Source organism: Jaculus jaculus, chromosome 8 (assembly GCF_020740685.1).
Source record: "Jaculus jaculus isolate mJacJac1 chromosome 8, mJacJac1.mat.Y.cur, whole genome shotgun sequence".
Lineage (NCBI taxonomy): Eukaryota > Metazoa > Chordata > Mammalia > Rodentia > Dipodidae > Jaculus > Jaculus jaculus.
In genome coordinates this window covers 94,856,290-94,871,145 of record NC_059109.1, presented here as the reverse complement: position 1 = coordinate 94,871,145, position 14,856 = coordinate 94,856,290, and the positions used below count along the sequence as shown (strand labels likewise).

The 14,856-nt window shown below is 42.6% G+C and overlaps 2 pseudogenes; one reads left to right on the top strand and one right to left on the bottom strand.

Moving 5' to 3' along the window:
- Nucleotides 1-12,730: 12,730 nt before the first annotated feature.
- On the bottom strand, nt 12,731-13,792 carry LOC101599190 (annotated as a pseudogene).
- On the top strand, nt 13,791-14,586 carry LOC101598893 (annotated as a pseudogene).
- Nucleotides 14,587-14,856: the final 270 nt, after the last annotated feature.

Genomic DNA, 14,856 nt, shown 5'->3' with positions numbered 1-14,856 from the left:
CCATCTCTCCCACCCTCCCCACACTTTTTAATTGAGAATTTAAAAAATATTACTTATTTATTTGTAAGCAGGGAGAGAGAGATAGAGAGACACATAGAGAGAACAGGTGCTTCATTGCCTAAAGCCACTGCAAAGAACTCCAGATGTATGGTACAACTTTGTGTATCTGTTTTTAAAAATATTTTTATTTATTTATTTATTAGAGACAGAGTGAGGGAGAGAAAGAGAGAATGGACACACAAGGGCCTCTAGCTACTGCAAACAAACTCCAGATTCATGTGCCACCATATGTTTCTGGCTTACATGGGACCTGGAGGATTGAACCTGGGTCCTTAGGCTTCACAGGCATGCACCTTAACTACTAAGCCATCTCTCCAGCCCTGTGCATCTAACTTTATGTGGGAACTGGGGAATTGGACTTGGGTCATTAGGCTTTGCAGGTAAGTACCTAACCAGTAAGCCATCCCTCCAGCCCTTTGTTGAGTATTTTAATACAATTACATTCTGTAATTTGATCATAACCCCCTTCCATTACTCTCATCAATCTCCCTTCCCCACCCAAGTTCCAGGGAACCTACTCCTCTTTCCATGTAGTCTTTCCTATTTTTAAAATTTTTTTTAAATTTATTTATTTGAGAGTGACAGACACAGAAAGACAGAGAGAGGGAGAGAGAGAGAACGGGCGCGCCAGGGCTTCCAGCCTCTGCAAACGAACTCCAGACGCGTGCGCCCCCTGGTGCATCTGGCTAACGTGGGACCTGGGGAACCGAGCCTCGAAGCGGGGTCCTTAGGCTTCACAGGCAAGCGCTTAACCGCTAAGCCATCTCTCCAGCCCAATCTTTCCTATTTTTTAAAATATATTTAATTAGCCAGGCATGGTGGCACATGCCTTTAATCTCAGCACTTGGGAGGCAGAGGCAGGAGGATCACCATGAGCTCGAGGCCACCCTGAGACTACATAGTGAATTCCAGGTCGGCCTGGGCTAGTGAGACCCTACCTCAAATATATATACATATATTTAATTAATTGGTTTAATTATTTGCGTAAGTGAGTGTGTATATATGTGTGTGCCAGAGTGATTTGCTGCAGCAAACAAATTTCTGTCCAGCTTTATGTGGATTGCAGAGGTGCTGAACCTGGGTCAGCAGGCTTTGCAAACAAGCACCTTTAACTGCTCCCCAGTCCCTCCCTTTTCTATTTTTTCATTTAATTTAACGAATGAATTAATTTACTTTGGGTTTTTCAGGGTAGGATTGCACACTAGCCCAGGTTGACCTGTAATTCACTATATAGTCTTGGGCTGTCCTCGAACTCACGATGATCCTCCTACCTCTGTCTCCCTAGTGCTGGGATTAAAGGTGTGCACCACTATGCCCAGGTAACCCATTCCATTTCTAATCCTGACTGGACCATGAAGGACTCCCTCCATACCAGACTGGGGACAAGAGAGCTTGCCCATCCAAGCTCCACACACATACCACTATGCTTATGAAGGTGAGGAATAGCACTAACAAAGAGAACTGGTTACAACTGAAGTTTGAAACATTTGATAGGAGGTTTACAACTAAAGTAAGAAATGGCTAAGCTGATAGATATGTAATAAAGCAAATACAGTTAAGTATAAACAATGGCATCCAGGTGGCAGACATGCTACAGTATGCTGTGGTCTGAATGTGTCCCACAGTTAGCATTGGAAACCAAATCCCCACTGAATGGCACTGAGAGGTAATTAGGTCATGGTGATGCAACCTCAATGCTTAGTTAGCTAGGTTAGTTATGGGGGGAATAAGTTTCCGGTTTTTTTTTTTTTAAAGGTTTTAGCTGGACATAGTGGCACAAACCTTTAATCCCAGCACTTGGGAGGCAGAGGTAGGAGGATTACTGTGAGTTCAAGGCCACCCTGAGACTACATATTGAATTCCAGGTCAGCCTGGGCAAGAGTGAGACCCTACCTTGAACCCTACCCCCCTAATAAAAAGGTTTCAGGGATGGAGAGATGGCTTAGCCATTAAGCCTAAGGACCCAGGTTTGGTTTCCCATTACCCACAAAAGCCAGATGTAAAAGGTGGCACATGTGTCATTTGCAGTGGCTAACGACCCTGGCGCACCCATTCTCTCTCTGTCTCTGTCTGCCTCTTTCTCTCTCTCTCTCAAATACATATTTCTGTCTCTCTTCCTCTCTTTCTTTTATTTGAGATAGGGTCTTGATATGTAGAATGGCCTAGAACTTATTAAGTAGACTAGCCTGGCCTCTAACTTGTGGTGATTCTCCTGCTGCTGCCTTCTGAGTGCTGGGACTGCAGCATGAGCTACTACTCTCAGTGCACTTTTTCCAGATGTCTGTATGTTTAAAAGTTTTTCATCAAATTGGAAGAGAACCAGTCCCCAGACAGCCTGTCTGGTGGTAGAAAGTGCTACTTGAGCTACTGGGGGGAAGTGGCCTACAACAGTGTGAGCAAGCAGAGGTCTAAGCTACTCAGAAGCAACCAGACTGACAAGAAGTACACACCACTACAATGGTGGAACACAGCCTTGGTGGGTAACCAGTGGCTTTCTGATTGGCTAAGAGATCAGCTCAGTAGAAAGGAAGCCATATCTGGAATTGGGAACCAGGTCTGAATCCTATGGAGGCAAAGATTATGCTCTCCAATATCAAGCTGCCACTAGTCTTTTGCTAAAAGAGGGGCTACATCCATCTAACTCTCCCTAAATTAATAATGCTTATCCCATTTAACCTATGCTGATTTCACTCTCTGTTGGAGAATCTGTTTTTCTTTTTCAGAAGATAATGAGACCTGAGGAGATAAACTACACCTGCATCTCAGTCAAGGCCCAGGTGGAACCACAGAAGAAATGGGGAGACAATCAAGAGTGCTGCTTCTATGGCAAACCTGACAATCAGTGACAGGGTGAAGGCAACAGATGCTGAGGATACACAATACATACCAAAGCTGAAGTCCAGAAGCTCCTGAGAGCTCATCATTGAAGTAGAGTTAAAACTCATCCACAGATTGGGATATTATGCCCAGAGGCATTGCCTCCCCCCAATAACTGACTGCTACTCCCACAGTGCATAACCCACAACCCCATGGGCAATATGAGCCCCCTGTGGAATGAGGGCAGGGAGAAGGGAAAAGATGATACCAACACAGGATGTATCCATACAAAGTATGCTCTTTTATTTTTTATTTTCTGATTTATTTTATGTATTTATTCAAGACAAAGAGAGGAGAAAGAGAGATAAAATGGGCATGCCAGGACCTCTAGCCACTGCAAACGAACTTCAGACACATGTGCTACCATGTGCATCTGGCTTATGTGGGACCTGGAGAATTGATCCTGGGTTCTTAAGCTTTGCAGGTAAGCACCTTAATCGTTGAGCCATCTCACCAGCTCCAAAGTATGTTCTTATATATGTAACAAAAAATGAAGGAAGCCAGTTGTGCTGGCTTATACCTTTCATCCCAGCACTCGGGAGGCACAGGTAGGAGGAATGCTGTGAGGCCACTCTGGGACTACATAGTGAATCCCAGTTCAGCTTGGGCTACAGTGAAACCCGATCTTGAAAAACTAAAAAAAAAAAAAAAAAAAAAAAAAGAAGAAGAAGAAAGAAAACTGAAAGAAGCTCAAAGAGAAAGAAACTAGTTTGAAAGTTAGTAGTAGATCTATGCTCTCAGCTCTGTGGCCACAAGACATTTAACCTTAGAACTATCTCAAATCCAGGGCTAGAGAGATGGCTTGATGGTTAAGGCTATTGCCTATTGAAGCCTAAGGACTCAGGTTTGATTCCCCAGAACCCACATAAGCCAGATGCACATGGTAGTATTTGCATCTGGAGTTAGTTTGCAGTGGATAGAGGCTCTGGTATGCCTATTATCTCTTTCTCATAATATAAAAATAAAATATTTTTAATATATATTTTATTTATTTTATTTGAATTTATTTGTGAGAGAGAAGGGGGAGAGAGAGGGAGAATGGGTGCACCAGGGTCTCCAGCCACTGCAAAGGAACTCCAGATGCATATGCTACCTTGTGAATCTGGCTTATGTGGGTCCTGGAGAATCGAAACTTGGTCCTTTGGCTTTGCAGGCAAGTGCTTTAACTGCTAAGCCATCTCTCCAGCCCCAAAATATTTTTTAATTATGGAAGTTGTCAATAAAAAGAAAGAAAGAAATATCTCAAATCCCAAGCACTGTGAGGACAAATTTCCTTTAGTAGATCAAAAAGGTAAGAAGGTTCACTTGTAATCTCAGTATTCAGAAGACAGAGGTAGGAGGATCACACCTAAGTTTAGGCGGGACACCTGCATCAAACCACCACACTGGCCCTCAGAGTTTTGGAATCTCATGGCTCCACCCCCCATTGTCACAGGCACATAAGGATCATAGATGGGTGTGTCACTTTTTTTGTTTGTTTTTTTGGGGTACAGTCTCACTCTGGATGTTAGGTTACCCAGCTGATAGCAACTGGAAATTAAAGCCTCTTGTGGGTGGTGTATTGTTCAGGGTGGACATATGGGTGTTATAGCCTGTTTCCCCATGGCGATGTTTGGCACACTTTCCTATTCCTGTTTGTCTTCCTTATGTGGGCTAGGGTGGTGATGTCCACCCTCTGCTCATGCTATCGTTTTCCCTGCCATCATGGAGCTTCCCCCTCAAGCCTGTAAACAAAAATAAGCCTCTTTTTTCCCCACAAGCTGATCTTGGTTGGGTGATTTCTACCAGCAATGCGAACCTGACTGCAACAGCCAGCTAATCTGACAGTCTGGCAGTTCATTTGCAGCCTTAGGAGACCCTGACTCAAAGTAAAACACAGGCACCTCTAACTTGTCCTCTCATTTCCACTGGAGTGGTGGGCACATGTGCCCCCTGCCAAAACCCACAAACAGAAACGAAAAAAGAGTGAGAAAGAAACAGATTTAGTTATGTCAGTAAGGATGCCTGGTTGAAAGGCCTCCTCTAGGAGACAGCCAGAGCAAGCGAGCACAGGTGACTGGGAGGGAGGGCCTCAAGCCAGACGATTTGAAATTTCTCTAAGAACTGATCTTAGTTTTTACAACTTCAGATGGGCGAGGCCTTTCTCCATGCAACATGGGAGACAGACAGTTGTCACAGACTTTACTTCTTTCCAATTAGTTATGCCAAATGTAAAGAGAATCCTCTCTAAAATTTGGATTGGCTTAGGCTGAGAATGACAGCCCAGGGTGTGGAATGTGATTTGCTCAACTGGGCTTCCAGGGTACCGGGACTGGAAGGCCCAGAAAAGCCACATATTATGAGTGTGGGATGAGTTTCCATAGACCAAAGGACAGTAAAAAGATAGGATAGGACACTGGAAAATGAGTAATCAGACCCTACTATATATAGCCTGGGCTCACTAAAGGATTTTGAAACATGAGCTTATATAGCACCAGCTACTCTAGAACAACGTGCTGGGATTGCATTTCAGGTGTGTACCACCATGTCTGGCTTTAAGGAATCTTCTGGTGCTAATATTTCAAAATTAATGATTAGATTGCTATGAACATAATAGATGCTCAGAAAAAGTATTAGCTGAAGGAAAGAATATCTTAAAATCCATAAAACTGGCAGATAATTTTATTTTATTTACTTGAGAAAGAGAGAGAGAGACACATACACACAGAGAATGGGTGAAGCAGAGCCTCTAGCCACTGCAAACAAACCATAGACACATGTGCCACCTTGTACATCTGGCTCTATATGGGTACTGGGGAATCAAATTCACATCCCTAGGCTTTGCAGGCAAGCGTCTTAATCACTGAGTCATCTCTTCAGCCTGATTTTTTAAAAAATTATTTATTTATTTTTATTTGAGACAGAGAGAGAGAGAATGGGCATGCCAGGGCCTCCAGCCACTGTAAACAAACTCCAAACACATGCGCCACCTTGTGCATCTGGCTTACATGGGAACTACAGATTCGAACCTGGGCTCTTAGGCTCCACAGACAAGTGCCTTAATCGCTAAGCAACCTCTCCAGCCTTTAATTTCTTTCTTTCTTCTTTTATTTTCTTTCCTTTTCTTTTCTATTCTATTCTATTCTTTTTTTTTTTTTTTTTGAGGTAGGGTCTCACTGTAGCCCAGGCTGACCCAGAATTCACTATATAGTTTTAAACTGACCTCAATCTCATAGCAATCCTCTTACCTCTGCATCCTGGGATTAAAGATATATGCCATCATACCTAGTGACAGATTAGTTTAGGTGGTAGTAATAAGAAACTTTTCTGGAGATCAACTAAACTTACTCCTTCATTTTATTCATAAAGGAAAATGAGATGCAATGAATGAAGTGAAGTAAGAGTCCCAAGCTACTTCTGGAGCTCAAGGGTGTAGGCCTGCCCTGCTGCTCTCTCTTTCTTTTTCTTTTTCTTAAAACATTCATAAAAATTTTTTTTTGTTCATTTTTATTTATTTATTTGAGAGTAACAGAGAGAAAGAGGCAGAGAGAGAGCGAGAGCGAGTGAGCGAGCGAGAGAGAGAAAGAGAATGGGCACGCCAGGGCTTCCAGCCACTGCAAACGAACTCCAGATGCGTGCGCCCACTTGTGCATCTGGCTAATGTGGGTCCTGGAGAATCGAGCCTCGAACCAGGGTCCTTAGGCTTCACAGGCAAGCGCTTAACCGCTAAGCCATCTCTCCAGCCCTTAAAACATTTTTAAATTAATTATTTACTTATTTGAGAGAGCGTGAGAGAGAAAGAGGCAGACACACACACAGATACACAGAGAGAAAGAGAGAGAGAGGGAGAGAGAGAATGGGCATGCCAGGGCCTCTAGCCACTGCAAACTCCAGAGGCATGCGCCCACCCCCTTGTGCATCTGGCTTACGTGGGTCCTGGGGAATCAAACCAAGGTCCTTTGGCTTTGCAGGCAAATGCCTTAACCTCTAAGCCATCTCTCCAGCCCTCTCTTTAATGCATTTTTATGTCAAATAGATTCCCTTTGCCCTCAACTCTCAATAGATTAACCATGATGTAGTAGGCATCAACAATGATAAAGAAAATAGAAGGTGGAAATGACAAAGGAAAAGAAGGGAAAACCCACCTTTGTTTAACTGTTATTCTAATGAGTTAAATGTTGGAATCAATACAACCAGGCTCTCCTAACAGGAAAGAAGACAGATCTGTTGGCTGCTCCCACAGTCAAGCTTGTGGATATGTTTGTTTATGCAGCCGCATGGTCCAGAAGGAGCCAGGGCTGAAAACATTCAGTGAGCAGGGCCATGGCAGGCGACAGCTGGGAACATCTGTTTCCCATTACGATACAAAACTGCTGTCCTCTGACCTCTGTGTTCAACATCCCTGGAACCCTAGATGTGTTACCAAGTCACAAGGTACTGCCAGTCAACTCACATGCCAACACATCCTAAGGGCACCCATGACTAGTATGGTGGTTGTGTAGGATTTGGAAGTAAAGCTAGTTCTTTACTTTCAGTTTGGATGGGTAATGTTTTTTATGTCCAGCTCCTAAAGCATACTTTAATTCTGTAGCAAAACTCTCAGAAAAACAGGTCATCCATCTCCTTCCCTTCCTCTCTTCATGGCTAAGCAATATGAAACTGAAACTCTTATCTCTGAAATAAAAGGATTTTTTTAAAAAAGTTCTGATAAATGCTAAACAGAAAAAGGACTAGGTCCCAGGACAAGTTTCCATTTACTACTAGCATCAAGGCTAGGCAGCACCTGGAAAGATCTCCACTGGCCTCACAACCAAAAGCATAAGACACTTAGGTTGAGTCTACATTGGTAACAGGTAAAGAGGTGGGTTATAGGAAGTGAGCAAAGTAGTACCTATTGCTTTGCTTCTAGAGTGACGGGGTAAGCAGGCTGGAAGGTTCACTTATGAACAACAGGTAAGCTGATACTTATAGCTGGTAGTAGGGGGTGATGGCACTTAAGGTTTCAGTAAAGGAAATATTTTATTTTAGTTTTTGTTTTTGCAAGGAACCAAAACATAGCCTCAGGCATCCGAGGCAGGTCACAAAAGGCCTCCTTAGGCTGAGAACAGGCTTTTTTTTTTTTTTTTTTTTTGGCTTTTCGAGGTATGGTCTCACTCTAGCCCAGGCTGACCTGGAATTCACTATAGAGTCTTAGGGTAGCCTCAAACTCATGGCAATCCTCCTACCTCTGCCTCTCAAGTGCTGGGATTAAATGCATGCGCCACCATGGCCGGCTGAGAACAGGCTTTTTATTGGCTTGCCCTATTGCTCACTCGATTAACTTCCCTCATTCTCCCTCCCCCTTCCTTTCCCATTCTTCTGCTGTGTAATTAAATTTAGGATATCTCAGTATTTTTCTTTCATCAGCAAGAATATTGAAGAGATCACTGTTCATTTCTGTAGAAAAGCAGAATAACTACTCTACAGTAGTTAATCACATTGGCCAGCATCTTAAAATGTCAAAGACATTTAATAAATGAATATTAGACTTCGCAGTAACTGAAAGCAATGACTAGATAAATGATGCCAGCCATAATTAGGGTATTCCTAGGTACACACCCTGAGATACGAATTTAGATGCAGCGAGTGTTTGCAGAGGTGGTAGAAGGAAGCAAATGTGAGAAATTATAAAGACTAATGCCCAAGTAGGAGGCTGCAATGAGGGGGTGGGACTCAATAATCTGAGAACTGTGAGAATTCCCCTCTTTGGCAGAAGGTTGCCTTTGGGGCTCACTTCCAAGTACCTCAGCCTTGGCTTGGGCATTGAGGCTGAGCAAGCTATTGCACACTCATGGTGTGGGACCAAGACACAGAAATCCAGGAAAGCTGATGGTGCAAGTTAGAACTTCCTGGCAGCCTGAAAGCAGAGAAAGCCAGGATGAGATCTGGGCACCAGAGGCGTCTCATCTGGCAATAACGTGTGAGCCAGTGGAATAAACCTAGATAAACTACAGACTAATTGATGTTTGGAACATTCTGTCATACTATCCTCACTACTCTCCTTGAAATTTTCCACAATAAAAAAGTCAGTTTGATATGCAAATTACTTCTCTTCAATGACATTCTCACATATAAGAGAAATATTAGAATAAAAGCTCTTTGTTTCCAAATTTTATCAGATGCACTCTTCCTTATAAATATTATAGAAAATGAACAAATGTTATTAGTTCTTAACAATATAAATAAGGGTTAATATGTTTAGAGTTTGATGAAAGTGCATCAAGTGTTCAGAAATAGATGGGGCATGATGATTTAGGGTTGGAACTCCAGAACTTGGGTTGCTCAAGGACTGCCGTGAGTGCAAGTGAGGCTTGGGTTACCTAGTGAATTCCATGCTAGCCTGAGCTAAAGAGTGAAACACTATCTTAAATAAATAAAAACAAAGCCAAACCAAAAAAAGAATTCACAGAAATAGAAACACAGCATAGACAGATATCCTGACTGATCTTCTAACTTTAGACAGTTATATATGAAGTGTGTTGGACAATGAATATTTGCTGGCTGCAGCCCAGATATACTTCCTCACTTACCTTACTCTGCTTTATACAGTTTTAGTAGGATTATGAGCTCAAAGATCTTGTCCTCTCTTGGACAAGAATTTAACCCATCATATGTTATACTATAAAAAATTTTCTTAGGCTGGAGAGATGGCTTATCAGTTAAAGTGCTTGCCTGAAAAGCCTAAGGATTCATGTTCAACTCTCCAGGTCCCAGGTAAACCAGATGCACAGTGACGCAAGTGTGCAACCGGCACAGGGGCTGGAGGCTCTGATGCACCAATCCCTCCTCCCCTCTCGTATTTAAAAAACAAAAAAAAATGGGAGGGGGGCTGGAGAGATGGCTTAGCTGTTAAGGCATTTTCCTGCAAAGCCAAAAGACCCAGGTTTGATTCCCCAGGACCCACATTAGCCAGATGCACAAGGGGGTGCACAAAGTGGAATATGTGTCTGAAGTTCATTTGCAGTGGCTGGAGGCCCTGGCGCACCCATTCTCTTCTCTCTCTCTCCCTCTTTCTCTGTTAAATAAATAAATAAATATTTTTTTAAAAGGTTCAGTCTGTTGTGCTTGCCTCAAAAAAAAAAAAAAAAAGTGTTTTCCTTGCAGCTGGGGAGACGGCTCAACCATTATGAGTGCTTGCTGCTTCTGCAAGCTGAAGACTGCAAAGTTTAATTCTCTAGAATCCTTGTAAAAAGCTGGGTGTGGCTATGCAGGCAGGAGCATGGGGGTGTATGCATCTGCAACCACACGTGCATACCCCATATACATACTGTATATAAACACATACATATGTGCACATGAGTACAAAAATTTTTTTGTTCCTGGAATTTGAATCTTGAGTAGAGAAACATAGGAGAAATAGATGACTTTGGTTCATCCATTACTGTGCCTAAGAAAATTCGTGCATTAGTATTTGCTATGAAGCTAGAACTTCTCTGGTTCCTATTTTGTGCTGAAAGTTTACCCTTTGATTTTGTAAATGACCTCTGTCACAAGCAGAGTGTGTGTGCCACAGACACAGCTCCACATTGCAGCCTTTAACAGGATGAGGAGGTTTTTTTAAAAAAATATATTTTCATTTATTTGACAGAAAGAGAGACAGAAACATAGACATAGAGAGTGAGTTTGGGCACTCCAGGGCCTCCTGCCACTGCAAACAAACTCTAGACACATATTCCACTTTGTGCATCTGGCTTTCTACATGAGTACTGGGGAATTGAACTAGGGCCAGCAGGTTTTGCAAGCAAGCACCTTTAACCACTGAGAAATCTCTATAGTCCATGCAGTTATTTATTTTTTCCAGAGATATCCGCTGAAGTAAAGCTGGACTTTGGCTTTACCTCAGAAAAGACTTTCAGGATGAGCCAGTATGAAGTAAAGTTGGGGTTTATCAGGAAGAAAGTTTACCATAGATTTAAGCATGGGGCTTAATAGAAAAGGGAGTGCTCAGCAAATGGAAAAGGTGTCCTAAGAGCATACATACAGTTTTGGTGGCTCTCAAGGTATATCTCAAAAGTTTCTTAAGAGAGGTTGCCCCACTTTTGTAACATTCTTTATCAAATAATAAGACCCTAGTGTGGCTCCAGAGTTTCATTGGGCTGGATCGCAATCTGATAAGATAAACAATGTGTTGAAAGGTTTGCATAAGGGGTGCCCTTTACTGTAAATGGATGTTTCTTGTGACATTTTAGAAAAGCCCTCGGATTATATTAATATATATAATATAGTTATATATATATATATATAATTCATTGCCATTTTAATACTCTTATTTGAAATATCTCTAAATAGGGATGGAGAGATGGTTTAGTGGCTAAGGCACTTGCTTGCAAAGCTAAAGGACCCAGGTTCAATTCCCCAGGACCCATGTAAGCCAGATGCTCAAGGTGCTGTGTGTGTCTAGAATTCATTTGCAGCAGCAGAAGGTCCTGGCACCATTCCCTCTGTCTCTTTTGTTCCTCTCTCAAATAAATAAATTAAATCTCTATATAAAAAGAATATTGTCATTCTGTAGGCAACCTTCACAGCAAATGTTAATTGTGCTAGATTCTTTTTTTTTTTTTTTTTTTTTTAGAGGGAGAGAGAAAATTGGTGTGCCAGGGCCTCCAGCCACTGCAAACAAACTCCAGATGCATGTACCACCTTGGGCATCTGGCTTATGTGAGTCCTGGAGAATTGAACCTGAATCCTTTGGCTTTGCAGGCAAGTGCCTTAACCACTAAGCCATCTCTCCAGCCTTGTGCTAGATTCTTGACTCAGTTGGCAAGAGAGTTTGACCAGACTACCAGGTGAGTAACTCATTCCCCTTTTCATGTTCCCTTAATTTCTGTCTGTCTATCCTGCCTCACCCTCATTTAAAAAATATTTTCGTTTACTTATTTGAGAGAGAAAAGAGATATAGATAGATAGATAGATAGATAGACAGACAGACAGATAGATAGATAGATAGTGAGGCCGGGGCCTCTTGCTCCTGCAAATGAACTCCACACACAAGTGCACATTGTGTATCTGGTTTTACTTGGGTACTGGAGAATTGAACCCAGGTTGGCAGCCATCATAGGCAAGTGCCTTTGACCAATGAGCCATCTTCCCAGTCCCTCAGCTTCATATTATTTTTACTCTTTCATAATTTATTAGTCTTATTTTCTAGAAAATATTCACCTAATGTCAAAAGAATGGAATGATAGAAATACAGCTGACTACCTTTAATCCCATATAAATATTTAAAATCTAAAAACTTCAGAGGATCATCAGACAGAGTAGAAACTTGATTCTTCAAAGCAGGTATTGCTTAACTATTATCATTAATCCAGTCAAAAATATGACCAATAACTGGTAATAGTAAACAAAATGTTTGCTGAATTTTAAAAAAGATGCTTTGGTGAGCCATTATCAGTCAATCCAAGGAAATGTTATTCTTTACCTCTTCATTGACTTCAATCAGTTCACTTTATTTATTTATTTATATTTGTTTATTTATGAGAGAGAGTGAGAATGGATGTGCCAGGGCGTCTTGCTGCTGTAAACAAACTCCAGATGCATGCACCACTTTGTGCATCTGATTTACGTGGTTACTGGGGAATCAAACCTGGGCTATCAGGCTTTGCAAGCAATGACTTTAACTGCTGAACAATCTCTCCAGCCTATATAGCTCCCACCGACAGACTTGTTTCCAACAACCCAATAATTGCATGTGGTTTTCATGATGTTTTTAAAAATCTTTATCTGCTCTTATAAATCACTGTTGATGTCAATGAAAATCTCTCTTTTCTTGCAATTAAACGATAAAAAAAATCTTGACAGAGGACGTCAGTGACACACTGGGTTTTTCCGTGTTAATTGTACATTTTCTCTGCTAAATTATATGATTGAAGTAGATGATTTAAACTGGGGCTTTCTTTCAGACCCAGACATTCTCTTGTTGATGTAAAACTGCTCGCAGCATTATTGGGCCTCAGCTCACAGTCATCAAGACATCTGGCAAAAATTTAATGTCAACTGTGTGGAGGAATCAATCACAAAGCACACAGCCACACTCCTGGCCTTTAAAGCAATTATATAGGGCACTTTGTGTCATCTGTATTAACCAAAAATTTGAGGAATCTGCATTTTGCTCCTGGATCATTAAGGTTCAAAGATCCAGTAAGAAATCTTCCACAGTGCTAAAGATTTTCTGGCATTTCTGTGCTTAATGGGGTGTCCCTTCTGGCCAACTTAGGTTCAGTGTGCCTGGGAACAGAGTGGTGGTGAGGTATTTGTGTAAAATTCTCCTGCTGGGCATGGTGGCACACACCTTTAATCTCAGCACTTGGAAGGCAGAGGCAGGAGGATCACTATCACTGTGAGTTCAAGGCCACCCTGAGACTACACAGTGAATTCCAGGTCAGCCTGGGCTAGAGTGAGACCTTACCTGGAACCCCTGCCTCCCTCCTTCCCCCGCCCAAATCTCATGTCATGTTCTTCTAACCCAGTCCAGATGAGCTATCTTTGTAGAGAAAAACAGTATATTCAACTATATTTTAGGCTTTTTTCCATTCTACTAATGAAAGACTGAATTTTCAAATACATCATTTTATCCAATGAAAAGCAGCTTATTCCACCAAAAATATCAAATAGGTCACATGACTGTACATGTACATTGCAAATACTGATGGAAGAATTTCTCTTTCTTTTAAGAATGTGACACCTATCTTCTATTGCTTTCAGAAATGACCCATTAAAAAGTAGTACCTGGGGGCGCGGAGCAGCGAGATGCTTGCTGGGGCCGTGTGCACTGAGGCCCGGGGGCTGCCGGCGTCGGGCGCAGGCTGAGTGCTTCCGGTCGCCGCCACTGCCGCATCACTCGCTGGCTCGCGGAGCCCGGCGCCAGCACCACGGGCCAGTGCGGCATCACGTCCTCCAAGACCATGATGGTTTTCCTCATCCTCATCTTCTGGGGGGCAGCTGGCATTCTATGTTATATGGGAGCCTACGTCTTCATCACGTATGATGACTACGACCACTTCTTTGAAGACGTGTACACGCTCATCCCTGCGGTGGTGATCATAGCTGTGGGAGCTCTGCTTTTCATTATTGGACTCATTGGCTGCTGCGCTACAATCCGGGAAAGTCGCTGTGGACTTGCCACATTTGTCATCATCCTGCTCTTGGTTTTTGTCACAGAAGTTGTGGTAGTTTTGGGATACATTTATAGAGCAAAGGTGGAAAAAGAGGTTGACCGCAGCATTCATAAAGTGTATAAAACTACAATGGCACCAACCCTGATGCTGCTAGCCAAGCCACTATGTACAGAAACAGTTTGCACTGTTGTGGAATTCATAACTATCCAGACTGGGAAAATACAGATTGGTTCAAAGAAACCAAAAACCAGAGTGTCCCTCTTAGCTGCTGCAGAGACTACCAGCAGCTGTTAATGGCAGCCTGGCTAACCCCTCCGACCTCCATACTGAGGGTTGTGAGGCTCTAGTTGTAAAGAAGCTTCAAGAAATCATGATGCATGTTATCTGAGCAGCACTGGCTTTTGCAGCCATCCAGCTGCTGGGCATGCTGTGCAGTAGAAGAGATCCTGCCTATGAGCTTCTCATCACTGGCTGCACCTACGCATACAGGCAGCTGGAGCCTGAGATAATCTGAGTTGTCTAGTTCTCATTTGGAAGGTGAATTGAGCAGGCTTGCTGCAGCTGGCCTCCCGAGTTCATCTAGTTAAAACACATGTACACTGGTGTTGGACGGAGCAGCTTGGCTTTTCATGTACCCACCTACTCGCCTACCCGCCTCTGACTTTCTCTCCCTGTTCTGGCTGACTCTCCACGTCCTCGTTTCAGAACCGTTTGCAAGTTGCTTAGTGTGGTAGAATTAAAGGAGGAGGTGGGCCTGCTTCTGTTGCTTCCAAGAAGTCTTGGG